The 14,433-nt window shown below is 37.5% G+C and overlaps 2 protein-coding genes across 2 annotated transcripts in view; both read right to left on the reverse strand.

Annotated features, from left to right (window-relative positions):
• The window catches only part of MED27 (mediator complex subunit 27), a 177,057-nt gene that overhangs the window by 111,804 nt on the left and 50,820 nt on the right, over positions 1 to 14,433 (reverse strand). The gene's annotated exons all lie outside the window — the stretch shown is intronic.
• TTF1 (transcription termination factor 1) overlaps positions 5,382 to 14,433 on the reverse strand; it is a 250,404-nt gene continuing 241,352 nt past the window's right edge. The window contains exon 12 of the transcript XR_013348205.1: positions 5,382 to 5,395. The gene's annotated coding sequence lies outside the window, so the exon portion shown is untranslated. The remainder of the gene's footprint in view (positions 5,396 to 14,433) is intronic.

Genomic DNA, 14,433 nt, shown 5'->3' on the forward strand with positions numbered 1-14,433 from the left:
CTTTGCACATTATAGCACCATCCATACAAGCACTTTATGAACATTAAATACAAGTTATACTTTACAACAGGCCCATGAGGAAGGTAGATATTCCCATTTTATAGACAAGGAAACTAAGCTACAGAGGTTAAGTAACTTGACCAAGATAACACAGCAGTTGTGCAGGTGAGTCAGTAACAGAATCAATATTTCCTGAAACCCAGTTTTGTTCATAAAACCGTAGAACATTCTCTCTCTCTCTCCAACAACCATTCGGATTTTTTTTCCTATTTGAAGTCACCATGCTAGTTTTATAGGAGGCTTTATCTATGCGAATGACCTGTGACCAATATTATAATTTCTGCTAGACTACTCTTTTAGGCTTGAAAGCAGAGCCCACGATATATTAAAAACTGTAGTGTTTAATAAGCTACAGATACAAACTAATTAAGGACAGTATGTTGTGTCCAAGTTGACCTAAATCCTACAGAGGCAGCCAATTTTTCTTTAATATTTATTTCAGATGCCAGGAAAACTGATCCCATAATTTGCTGCTCTGTGCAGAATAAATTTGTGAACCTGGACATAGCTCTCATTAATTTAAGGAAGTAATATTTTACTATACAAACAGATATAACAATAATTATTTATGAATGGGTAACAGATCATACACAATAAACCAAGAGATTCAGGGATCCTTAAAAGAAGAGGATCAGGAAGCTGGCTACATTAGGAAAATCTGGCTTTTTTTTCCCAATTGCTTGCACCTGCTCATTTTGCAAATGAAAATTTCATCTGAAGTAGCTGTCTTCCCCAGGCATTTATTTTAGTTGACAGTGAAAGACAATATGTGAAGGATGTATGTGAACATGGAAGACAATTTTACTGAGCTCATTCTCAGATAGACATACTGGTGTCTTTATGGTGAAATCAAATTATGAAATCGATAAGTTACAAATTAACCTTAACACTTCTTAAACCATCCTGCTCAATGAGGTTCACCCTACCCCAGATTCTGAAGTAAAAAGCACCAGATATTTATCCAATGTTAGCCAAGTGGAATTCTTTCCATGTCTGTAGCCCTATATCAGTGTTTTGTCAAAGTGTCTATACATTTGTTTTGAAAAGGTCAGCTATTTTACAATTGAGGGAAACTAATCCCATGAACACCACATAAGAATGTCATAGCTTCCTCATCATAACCTAACAATGTTCAGAAAATAAAATCCACTTACACACCACCGTTCTACAGTGTTGTGACTGAAAATGAAAGAAACAAAACCAATTAAAATTATCTCCTTGAAAATTACTCTAAAAATGAATGAAGCTATCCAGTGAGCCAATAAGACTTAAATGTCAGTGTTCAGAGCATCCTTATTGCTTTTTTAACAGCTTCCTGATTTACTTGGTCGATTTGCCATGTGATTTATACAGCACTATGACACAGACAAAGATGTATAGCACTCTTAATAAAAGCAGAACTACTCTCAGCTAGGGAAAGGGATGGGTATCATACTGCTCTAACAACTCATCTTAGACCAATGAATTTTGCTCAAATTTGTTTTTCTCCTACAAATTTCTTAAATGGGAAATCAATGAACGAAAGGGACACTACAAGTTTGAAAGACAATGTTTCAAAATGTCAGAGGCTTAGTTTTCTATCTCCACTACCAGAATTTGCAATGAGTGCAACATGCACAGTGTTTTATGGAATTAAAGGGAAAGACAGCTTGGCAGGAGACCCCTTCCTGGCTCTAGGAACATTCCCTTCCCTTTTCTTCATTGCATCTTATTATGATCAGTGCAAACTCAGCCATTTTGTCCCTGCTGACACTACTCTGGAAGAGTTATGCTCACTGTGCAGAGTGGCATGACTGGTATTTTACCCAAATGGCATCATTTTGGCCACCTGCTCAAAAGAGAGAGCAAAAAATAGTACTATTACAGATGAACTCTTAATATTACCATTTTAAAATGTGATACCTATTCGGAGACCTCCTGGTATATTTCACACTTAGGGACCAGGTACAAGAAAAGTATGTACCCTTTTTAAAAAATTAGTATTCCAGAAAACAAACTATGTCCTTGAATGCTGACTCCCAGTAATTCAGTGACTTTTTGTTAATTGTGTACACACACACACCCCCCATTCTACACTTCCAGGAACACAGACCCAACTGTCAAAAATCTATAAGGGCCCATAAAATATTTTTTTTTAAAAAAAATCTTTATAATGAGAGAAAGGGTCAAAGTTAATAAAACTGATAGGAAACTCCTGTCCAATATCATTTATACATTATTTAAGCATTACATACTGTATTGTACACAATGCATTTTTGAACCAAAAAGACTGGGAAAATGTTTCCTTAGTCACAGGTCTGAAAAACAGAACCAAGGCTAAAGGGTAATTCAGATTTATTACTATTTATAAATACAGGCATGAGATTTAATGCATAATGTGGTATATACACATAAAATGTACACTTTACAATGCACACATTTATCTCCTAATGTTCACGAGAGCAACTCTTGTTTCAAAAAGGACCACGGAAAGGTCGATAATAGTTCTCTACTTTTCAGGATAAATGTTCATTTTATGGCATGGTCAAATGTGAGCAGAATAAAGGACTGGGGGAAGGGAATACACCTTTTCATCATATCTGGTTATTCTAGGTTTTCTGTTCTGTTACTCCATCTGCAGTTACCCTTTCTATTATTCTGGTTTCATGGGCTTTTTAGAAAGTCCCTTATTCCCAGCACGAAATTATTACAGTACAGTTATTATAGGAGCTAATTAAAAAACTGCTAGTCATTCTATCATCAGAAATTTCCTGTATCGGAATTATCCTACAGATGGGATATACAACCAGTATTGTCAACCCCAACTATTCAAAAGTCAGGAGTCAGACCTTTTAAAAAAAATCAGGTTTATTTACTTAAAAAATTTGTGGGGTTTGTTTATTTGCCTTGTGGTCTCTGTGCCTTTAAGGTGCTTTCAAGAGTTTTATGCAGCCATGAGGGCTAGAAATTCTCTAAAGAAATATGAGATTCTCTTGCAATTGCCTGACTCCAGGAAAATTACATTTAAGAAAGACATGAGATTCGCAACATATTAGAATTAGGTAATGAGGCTGTCTTTAATGACCGGCTGAGATAATGTTTAAGACAGCGCAAAATATATATAATTTCACATAGTATTACTCCATTGTTTTACTGCTTTGCCTGTCTCTACTTGTTCACTCTGGCATGCAATAGTTCAACGCCTTTATTTTGCTCTCAGTATTACTACTATATAGGTGATACAGGCCACAAACACCTCTGTTGGCATACTTCCAGCATTTCTTGGGGGGGGAAGTGCTTTGAAACACTAGTATAAATAGTAATTATTAGTATTACTTAAAAACAAAATATTGAGAGAATCATAGCCTTCACATTAATAAACTGTAAAATACTTGCTATTAGTTTTACTCCGTTTAAAAGCCAAATCACTATCTTCTGGATGGTGAAAAAATATTTGGCTTCTGTAGCTCAAGCCAGCCTGGGATGTTTAACAGAAGACATAGGTCAAGAATGGATTCAATACAAATAGGGAGAGGAATGAAACCAGTTCAAGAAGTCTATGACTTGGTCCATTCACTCCTTCTGAGCATCATTCAGAGAGTTTGTCACGTGACTGAAAAGATTTCTGCCTTCACTCCTCAGGAAACAATGGTACAACCTGATCCCTTAGGGTCCAATCAGCGCTCAGCATTTACTGTGAGATGTGGAGTGCTTTCAACTCATTAATTTCAATGGAGGCTGAGCACCTTGAAGGAGTAGACCAATAAGCTGTCTCATGAGTTACTTAACTTGTTACATCAAAGATGTGACTCGAACGGATTAGTCACAGACGCTCTAACTATTTCATTAAGGTATTTTCATACGTACCGGTATCATATTTCTCCAAATGTAACCATACTGTTTCAATAAAAACAGTCCCAGAAATCAGATGCTATGGCTAGACTGCCAGAAATTTCTTGTATTCTGATATTTTCAGTGATCACCACCCTCAAGCTGCTGTTGACAGTTACCGTTTAGCATTTTGCCAGCTAAATGTGTGCAACAGCTGTCAGATTAAATATGTAAATTACCTGTTGTACCTGAATGTTGACATATTGGACAGCATTAAAAATCATCATCACATCAGCCACTCAGGATTCCCCATCATTCAAAAGCACTATTACAGCAACTCATCCATGTAACTTTCAGTTTTGGGGAAATCCAACTGGCTGGTGAGAAGCTAAGCTCTTTACCACCAGTGAAATACTAAGAACATAAGTTTGGCCAAATAGGGTCACACTAATGGTCCATCTACCGCAATACCCTGTCTTCTGACGTGGCCGGAGCCAGATGCTTCAGGAGGAATGACCAGAATAGGGCAATTAGCCAGTGAGCCATTCCCTATTGTCCAGTCCCAGGTTCTGGCAGTCAAAGGTTTACCATTAGGATCATATCAAATGGCCTTTTGTTTGTGTTGATTGCTGACAAAACAAGCCATTACACTCCACTTACTGAAGATATTATTTAGCTTGCAGAAACTGAAAAAGCACCTGGAGCATTTGATCATGTCAGTTCACTGTGTTCAATAAATTGACATATTAACAATCCTTAGAATTCTTTTTTGAGTAACTACTTTGCTTCAAAAAAAAAAAATGTTTAAAACCAGAAAGCTCATGTGTGTTCGTTCTTATAACCCCGAGGTGACTTTTTCCAAAATCTTAATTTTAAATATTACAGGAACATATATGTATATCATATTTTAAATAAAGTGCTTTTGGCAGTGGGGGTGAGAGGGAAGCAAGAGGGAGTTGTTTTAAAAAGTATCTGGTTCCAACCTCCCTGAGAATAGGGGCTTCCTGGAAGCAATGACAGATCCTTATCCATCACAGGACTTTCTAAGACCACTATAACATGCACATTTCTCTCCTTTTAAGATGCACAGTACTTTGCCCCTCATTAAAATACTTCTCCCTTTCAGCTAACAAGGGAGTTTATTATGATAAAGCTGTAGTAGTTCTTTTGAACCCAGCTATGAGCAAGCCAACAGAACACTCCCTCGGTTTCATCTTTGCAGACGAACGCAGGCAAGAGAGAAGTTACATTACTTTAATTGATACGCTTTTAAAAGAGTATCTCAGATAATGAGGCCAGTTTGGAAAAAAAAATTCTAAACAATGTTTGATCATTTTAGTATAGCTGAATTCTCAACTTGGTCAAAACAGCATCAACAGACCAAAAGAGCAGGTTCTCCAATTTATTTACTTATTTATTTTCTCTTGCTGAACTAGGTTTCCGGCCTTTCAATTAATAGGAAAGCCATTATGTATTTGTTCTAGATTTCCAACTCAGTTAGAACACTTTGTTCTCCTTTTCTTTTCTTTTTTTAACTATATTCCCCACACTCCTTCCAACTCACTAGGATGCCTAAGCAACAAGTATTGTACCCCACCTATGGGGGTAATAGAACTGTTATCCCATTACTTTTCTTCCTTCAAATCCCAGTATTACAGTTGTCCTCTTTTAAAGAGCTGGCACTACTATTCAAATCTCTTCCATGTAACGGCTTCTATTTGTACTGAAGCCATATGCATAGTGTCATGGAACATTCTAAAGAAACCTACATTTGCTCCCCAGGCCTGCAGAAGAGAGTTGAGTGGGTCCTTTCCCAAGACTGGCAGATTGGAAAATGCTCTCTGAAATGGCACACTAGGAAAACAAAGTTTGTGTCTTTCTCAGTCTGTGTTGTTTTTAAACATTGTTTATTTTAGAATTTCTCTCCATTATGTCTATTTCATTCCATTCTCTCTAAGCACAATACTTATGCTGTAAGTGCTGTTTTAATTAATGTCAGACTGCAGCCTTCAAGTGTAGTTTTGTCTCATTTTCTTTTAAAAAACAAAAAAAAATTCAGTATGGAACTCCTGATTCTAAATCAGCGAACTTATCAACCTTGTCCTTCCTTACTACTTTCAGAGAAGGGTTAAGATGTTGGAAAGAAGGGGAAAATTGAGGGGCAACATAACTTCATAACCCACTGTAGTGAAAGAAATGGGCGACTTGCAAAACCAAATAAAACAGTATATTCCTATTACCAAGAGCTACTTAGATTCGCAAAGGAATTCCAGTATCATTTCGTCCCGATATGCCAATATTTAATTGTTGACTGAAATGTCTCTTTATTTTCAGTCTAATGGGATCAGGCAGGTATGTTTAAAGAAAAAATAATAAAATAAAAACAATTAAGAACTTGCTTCATGCTAATTGAAGTAGTACAAGCTCCTCCTGATGAGCTGTAATTGGAACATTTTGGATTTTAATCTCCGCAATAATTCACCTGGAGCAAGTTTTTGAAGAGACTGAAAAAAAACTTATATAAAGTAACAAAAACCTTATATAAAAAGTCACTATGGTGGTGAACAACAAGAGAAGTTCCTTAGCCGCCACTGGCCTTGCATTTAAGGCACTGGATCGGTGGTCTGGATTCAGTCCTCAGCTCTATTAAATACTTCTTTCACAGAGCGTTTAAGAGCATATAAAGGGGATAATATTTCCCCTTCTTGACTAGGTTACTGTGAGGGGCTCATAAAGGATGGTGATAGAGTCCATATATTTAGGTAGGCTTCCAAAGTTAGGCTCCTACCCAAATACTAAAATTGCAACATCACCCTAAGAATGCTGGACCAATAAAGGTTCTGTCCTTCATACGAGATATTACACCAAAGACTCCTCTGCTGGTCTCTGGTTTATGTCCAGGTAGAAGTTAACAAATCCATCGCACTTTCCTGAAAGCGTTGGTAATAGGCCCATTATCCAGATCAACTTTCCATCCCCATTCTGCCCCTAATAAAAAAGGTTGCAGTATCCAAGTCTGTGCAAGAGACACTGCTGATCATGCAGGTTTGTAAAGTGTTTTGAAATCTACTTGGTCATTATATTGGTAAAATTTAACTGCACTTTGGGATAATTTCAACCTGAAGAGACTATATCAAAATCACACTATTCTCTAGTTTAAAGAAACCTAATATTTACACGCATCCAAAGAAGTGGGTATTCACCCACGAAAGCTTATGTTCCAATACATCTGTTAAGTCTATAAGGTGCCACAGGACTCTTTGCCCCTAATATTTATGTTACCCCTTTGGTGTTTAGAGAGCATGACCCCTTTAAAAGTTCATACACAGGCAGAGGAATTGCTGGTTGTTCCAGGAAGAGGAGAGGAGAGGAGAGGAGAGTGTGTGTACACGCGCACGAACCTCACACACTGAAGCAGTAGAGAACCAGCCTGAAGCCCAGGAGGGACAGAGCAGCTGACCTGGGACGTCCCAGGACGGAAGCGAGAAGAAGCACTGTGAGGACAAACCAGATCCAGACCCAGTATCACTGTCACCAAAGCTGTATGGAACTATGGAGTACTAGAGCTTGTGACTTTGCATGGGGAGTAAGGAGGGAGGCTGTAGCTAGTTAAGTGGGGAGATTTTCGCTCTGTGTAGGTTTGTACAGAGTGACAAGAGGGGGCACTGGAGGGGTTTGTTGGGGAAAATTTACTGCTGCCGAAGATGACCAGGAGCACCCAAGACTCGCTGCTGGACAAGAACTTTTACCCAGGATTCCTGAACTCTGATTCTAGATGCATTGTTCGATGTCTATATTTTCATCTTGTGGGCCTGTAGGTCCTCGTGTTGGATGTAAACCTTGTTTTACCGCTCTCCCTATCTTATCCCCCTGTTGTTTTTCTCCATTCATGGTACTGTTCTGGTGTGTGTAAGTTTACTGGGGTGGAAAGGGTTGGAACAGGTGCCCCAAGGATGGAAGAGAGTTTCCCTGCTGCGTTGCTGAACGCACCTTTTTCTTGGCCCAAGCCACTATAGTTACATTTATATAATATGTAAACTGCATGTGGCGATACCCCATATTTTAGCCCCCATATGCATCTCTGAAATTGTTCTGAAAAATATCATGCAGTTCTCAAAACTGTCAAGTTGTCTAGAAACTAAACTGATACTTACCTAGAAACACAGGTACAATCCAGTGGCATAAAGAAGAATCCCTAGAGGGTCACAAGTGCAAAAAAAGTGAAGTGAAGCTACCACAATCACCTCCAGAATTCAAGGGATGGGCTAGAGCAGTGGTTCCCAAACTGGAGTTCGTGAACCCCCGGGGGTTCGCAAAATGTTACAGTGGGTTCTCGGGAAAAAGTTTCCTAATGGCGGACAGAGCTCTCCATAGGGACCCCGGGCAGCACGGGGCCAACAGCCTGGAGCCCCTGGACTTCCAAAGGCTAAGCAGATCAAAGCAAGCATATCTATCACACTGAGTAGATTTAAACTTCAAGATTCCTTATACGAAATGGAAAGGAAGCTGGATTTTTTTTGCTGTTTTTAAATTAAATAGGCAGCTAGTGTTGTTTTCAAAATTATTACAAAGAACAAGTTTAAGCTTTGTTGTAACGTACATTGTTTGCCTGGACTGCTCAAGACCTGAATGCTTGTGTAGGAGGAACTCTGAGTTGGCTTCTTAAATCCCTTCATGCTGTTTCACATCTGATACTCCTTGATGAAACGTAGGAGCCTTGTCTTATAACAGGCTTATTCAAAGTGATACAAGCTACGAACGTGAGATCTTGTAAGAGAGTTGCCGTTTTCATAATTAATAAAAATACTGTCATGATAAATAATAACAATAAATAAGCATGTCAGAAAAACAAATGTTATATTTCCAAGATCACTGCTTTTATCATTTATACTCAGGTAAAGGAGAAAATCCCTGGAATATTCATTTTTAAGAGGGGGTTTGTGAGACTTAACTTTTTAGTGAAAGGGGTTCACAGGTTGTTAAAGTTTGGGAACCACTGGGCTAGAAACATATTCAGCAATAAAGGAAAGAAGAAGAAATCTGTGAACCTGAGTACATTTAGTTGGTACAGACGGTGTCACATCCACCACTTCTTAGCTAAATATGCAAGTGATCATATTTCATATTGGTTTTAGATTCAAAATGGTACCATTTTTAATTGCTTACTTTTATACATGGTATGTTTATATTTGTATGTTATTCTTAATGGATAACCCTACTATCCGCTGAGCTAAAAATCATTCATACACAAAGAAAAGCCATGTTCCCTTTTTAACAAAGGGATTCTTCTTGAAGGGGAAAAAAGGATCTGTAGCAGAGAAAACAGATTGTTAAAACTGGATAAGGATACAATTAGCATCAACCTTCATTGCTACTACGGTCCCTTAAAAAGCCACTGGAACTTAGAACTGAAGACTCTTCTCTTATGTCCTGAAAGACCAAGATAAACATTTTCCAAAGCCCTAGAATTAATCTTTGAAGTCACAGGCTCAGGTGGCAGCTGTGGAGGTATAAAGAATGGTTTTCTGTCTTGGTAACAAGGAGATTTTGATGTCCTTGGAAGACAGAAAATCTGAAGAAACTTCATAAATGGTGTGCTGCGAAGAAGGGCTGAAATCAACTATTTATATTAAAATGTCTAGCCGCATTAACCTCAACGCAGCAGTTAAGCAGTATACTATGATCTGCAACCTTCCAGGAGGACTCCATCATTACAGCACACAAACCATTTTCATGAAGGGGGGGCAAAAAAAGGGGGGGGCCAGTTTGCATCCCATTTTCACCTGAAAGGACAATCTTCATAGGTCAGATTTTTAACCGTATTTAAGCACCTGGCTCCCAAATCAATAGGAGTTAGGCACCTAAATACTTTTTAAAATCTGAGCCATAGTCCTACCTGTAACAAGTCTAGTGGGCACCTCTACTGCTACTATATTTTTGGTGATTAAAAATAATTTAACGATTATTTTAACTTCTTTAAAGTGCTTCTCTCTATCTCTGGTTGCTTTCACAATAATTTAAATGCACAATGCTCAAGAATAAAGCCCAGAACACAGATAATGAACTTTCAGCAAAACAAGCAACGACCCTTTAGCCCTCAATCAACACAGATCCCCTAGCCACCTAAGAGGAAAAACATTAGATGAGCTTTGAAATGTGCTAGGAAGATTAACAAATGCAGTTTTTGGTAGGCCAAGAGAGATGGGGAGAAGAGCTAATGTTGGAGTAGCATATGTTGTCTCCCACAAAGATTATGACAACCTGGCTTTATTTACTCTCTGGGCTTGTTTTACACACACACTTTTATTGTATTAGTTAATATAATTATACAGTGTGGACACTCTCAGGCTGGAAGAAGAGTGGTTTTTTCTGGATTCACTTATATCACTATAGGTTACATTTGTAGACTTCCACTTCTTGAGTAAATGAAATTTTCATGTTTACCTTTCATGTTTACTTTTTTTATTCTTCAATACGGACAGGTCCTATAATGGGATCATCATCAGTCTTTACTTCAGAGTGGAAATAATAAAAAGGTTATTAGGATGCAACCTATGCACATGAATATTTAGAGAGAATATGTTGGAGTTCACTGAAGTACTATTGAGTATAGCACCCTTTGGCCAAACACGCATATGGATGACCACGTGGCTGCCCAGCATATTTTTTCATATGGAGCACAAATTTCTCTGCCTCTCCCTAAGACACCTCTACTAGTTTCAGAAAACATGCTCCAAACAGCTCTGCTTTATAGCTTCTATACACCAGAGACATTCATCTTGAGATGAAAAGATGTTGATGCTTTCTTACATTTGATGGCAGAGTTCCTTAGACTTATGGGTAAGGCTAAATTTTTCTTATGCATATTATTAGTAAAAGCCATGGACAGGTCACGGGCGGGGGACACAAGTCATGGAGGTCTCTGCTAGTCATGGTTTCCTTGACCTCAGTGACAAAATCGTTGCCCTACTTATGGGTTACCTTGTATATTTTAAGTGTCCTTCTCACTTCCAATGTGTTCCATGCTTCTTCCTTTGGATGAGACAGCCTGGGACATAATAACGGCAATACAATCTCTTGAAATTCATGAAAAATTAAGATGACTTCAGGAATAAAAGCTGGATTCAGCATCCACATCCATTTATCAGCAAGTAAAGTGTAGAACTGTGACTTAATGGAGAGAGTTCACAACTCCAGGATTCATTTGGTTATATGTAAGAACAATGCCATGCAGGTGAACCTTTTTATATCTTTGTGCCATGAGATCATTTTTCTTCATGCTGAGTCCATGGTGCTGGTCATGGCTGATATCAATCCGTTTTTATGCACACTTTCAAGCCGATAGCAAGACTGACTTTCACGAATTCCAGGATATGTTGTACCTTTGCACTGAAACAGGCCTTCCGATGTGAGAAAAAGTAATGCTTTGCACTTAATTAGGACATTAATGACTAGAATTTGAGAGAACAGATTATAAAACTGCAAAACTGTCATTATTTGGATACATTCTAATGAAAACTCATTTTAATCCATTTTCAATCTAAACTTCTGAGGATTAAAATTTACTTTTATACAATAAAGTCTGTGCAAAACTAATCTAGACTGTACACAGTGGGAGAAACATGTGGCCAAGATACTCAGGAGTACACAGTGATTTGGGGTGCCTCAATTTTTAGAGGCCCTAACTGAAATGACATAAAGGGCCTTTATTTTCAAAAAGTGCTAAGAACCCACCTCTAAAAGATAGGCCATTTAAAGGTGCCTCAAAATTGGGCACCCAAAATATCAGTAGTCACTTTTGAAAATCTTGGCCAAAAATTTCTCAAGCCTTCAAAGAGTTAAGTTATGAATGCTTTTAGAAAGGAAAACAAAATCCATCAGGTTTGATTGATAAAAGTGTAGTTTTTAACTAAAACTGAAAAAAGTGAAGCTTGGTAACATTTTTCCCAGCATAATTTGCTTCCTTTGCTTTTTCCCCACCGGGCTGCACATAAATCAAAGAAATGTTAAAGAGGCCCATATATCACAAACTGGCATTTCAAAACTATTTACAAACTCTGTAATAGTCAGAGGATGGAACATATAAAAGTGTGACCAGGAAACCTGAATGTAAGTGAAAAGGCAGTTCCTACCTTCCATTCGGGGTTAATTAAATTTGGAAATAACTCTTAATTGAAAAGTTAGGATATTTAATAAGAATCCTGATAACTCAGGATGACAAAAGAAAAAGGAAACAAGTTAATATGTGCCCCCAAACAAAAATAAACAGGTTTGAACAACTTGCCTGCTCCATGATTAAGCACACAAATCTAAAAACTAAACAAGGAAATGATGCTTTAATGAGGTTTGAAATAAGTGTGCAAGCATAGCTGACATTACACTTGCAGAAAGATTATAGTACGAAATCGTGATTGTGAAAAAAAACTCCAGTGCTTAACTGCATAGCTGTATTAAATTCTCAAATCCCAAGACCTAAGTGCACAACATGCTACTTTATATAGATGAGGTTTTCTTAACAGCAGCAAGTTAAACAAATAAGAATCTCTTCTCCTCATTTGAAAGGACGGGACTGGATTATAAAAAAATTAGCTGTCCATCTGTTAAAATATCACACTCAGACTAGGGAGTGCAAAAAGCACAGAGATGTTTTACAACCAAATCCAAAAAGTACAGTAGTCTGAACTGGTGTAATAAAGCCATTTGCTTTGCAAAACCTCTTTCATTGCACAGATTTCTTTTACCACAGCATAATGAGTAACAGCTATGGATTACGTAATCCTTACTTCTGAGAAGAGATCACATATTCTTACCCTTATCTGCAACACTTGGGTGAATTAACTGATCAGAGAAGCTAGAAAGAGTAAGGAAATACAGTAGAGTACAATTTAAGCTAAGAAGTGCTTACTCAATATTCATTCACTAGTTGACTGAAGTTACCAGTATCTTATATGTAAAGAGCTCAGATACCATAGCAATGGGTATAGTCCAAGACACTAAACAAACAGAAATAGAAGACAGTCACCACCACCTTTTGTGGGAGGGAATCAGAACAGTTTGTTTTTTCCCTCTACTATTCAAGACTTTCTGCAAGTACTAATGATTTTTATGAGTACACAAATGGAACATGCTTTATATTATTTTCCATGGGAAATTATAATGGTATTATAGGGTAACACAATTAACCCACAAGATTAGGAGCCTTTAAAATTAGGAGTCATTCATAGGTCTAATGAAAATCTGGCTTAGTGCTGAGTAAGCAACATATAAGAAACCACTAGCTATAAAAAAATAAGTGTAAAAAAAAAAGGGAGTACTCGTGGCACCGTAGAGACTAACAAATTTATAGGTGCCACAAGTACTCCTTTTCTTTTTGCGGATACAGACTAACACGGCTGCTACTCTGAAAAAAAAAGTGTGTTATATCTAGTCTGCCATTTGCTTTCAAGGTTTCTATTTAGCAAACAATGTGTGTTTCAAATGACAGAATGCAGTATTAAAGAAAGTGAGCACCCAAGTCAGTAATGACCGGAGAAAAAGGCATCAAGTTGCCCCATTATCCTGGAGAAAAGGAGTACTTGTGGCACCTCACAGACTAATACATTGGTTAGTCTCTGAGGTGCCACAAGTATTCCTTTTCTTTTTGCGAATACAGACTAACAGCTGCTACTGTGAAACCTAAAATTATCCTGGAGGCCACACTACCTGTAACCACATATCAGCGTACTATAGACAACCAATTTTATTTCTAGTTTTACTGCAATAGTTAAAGGTTTTTACAAAGCAGATGCCTTTCCTCCCACACATCAATTAATTTGCAAATGCACTCAGGTTGTAGAAATAATGAAGTGCTGAATGCTTTTCTATTGGCAAGTTTTGCTATCAGGAGGTGGATGCTGTGGGCGAGGTGCTAAATGTGCTGCTGCTATATGCATGCCAAAGGAGAGATACGACACATGAAACCTGGGTGACAGCTAACAGTGCACACATCAATTATTTTATTTACCCCTTCCCCACCACCAAGAGAAAGAAACACGATCCAAAAAAAGCTTTTTACTATATTTATCTAGATATTTATAACATACTCTTTGCAGTGACATCTGAGATTTTTTGCTGTCTCAATAAAAGTTTCAGATTTGGAGACCAACATACAGAGGGAGAGTGATTTACTCATTTCATAACATATACTGTCAATTACATTTTTAAAAAAAAAGTTACATTAAAAGAATACTAAGGTTGCAAAGTCAAGCATTAAAGGTTGCCCATGCATCCAAGCAAGCAGGAGTTATTTAGTCCTACTTTTTCAACTCCCAACTGGTTTCTTAACTTTGAATGAAACTGTCACTGAACTGAACTAGTTGAATAAACTGAAATGAATACAATATTCTTTCTGAACCTACAGAAGTGGCTACTGCTGTCAGAAGCTGGTTTAGCATTTTAACAAATTCTGTTTCCAGTGTCTAATAAGTGAGTTTCACATCTCTGAACTGGTGTGACTTTGTTTAAAACTTCAGCAGCAAATATGTACTACAAAAAATATTATTTTCATTATTTAAATTATTTTAA

This window comes from Eretmochelys imbricata, chromosome 16 (assembly GCF_965152235.1).
Source record: "Eretmochelys imbricata isolate rEreImb1 chromosome 16, rEreImb1.hap1, whole genome shotgun sequence".
In the NCBI taxonomy this organism is placed as follows: domain Eukaryota; kingdom Metazoa; phylum Chordata; order Testudines; family Cheloniidae; genus Eretmochelys; species Eretmochelys imbricata.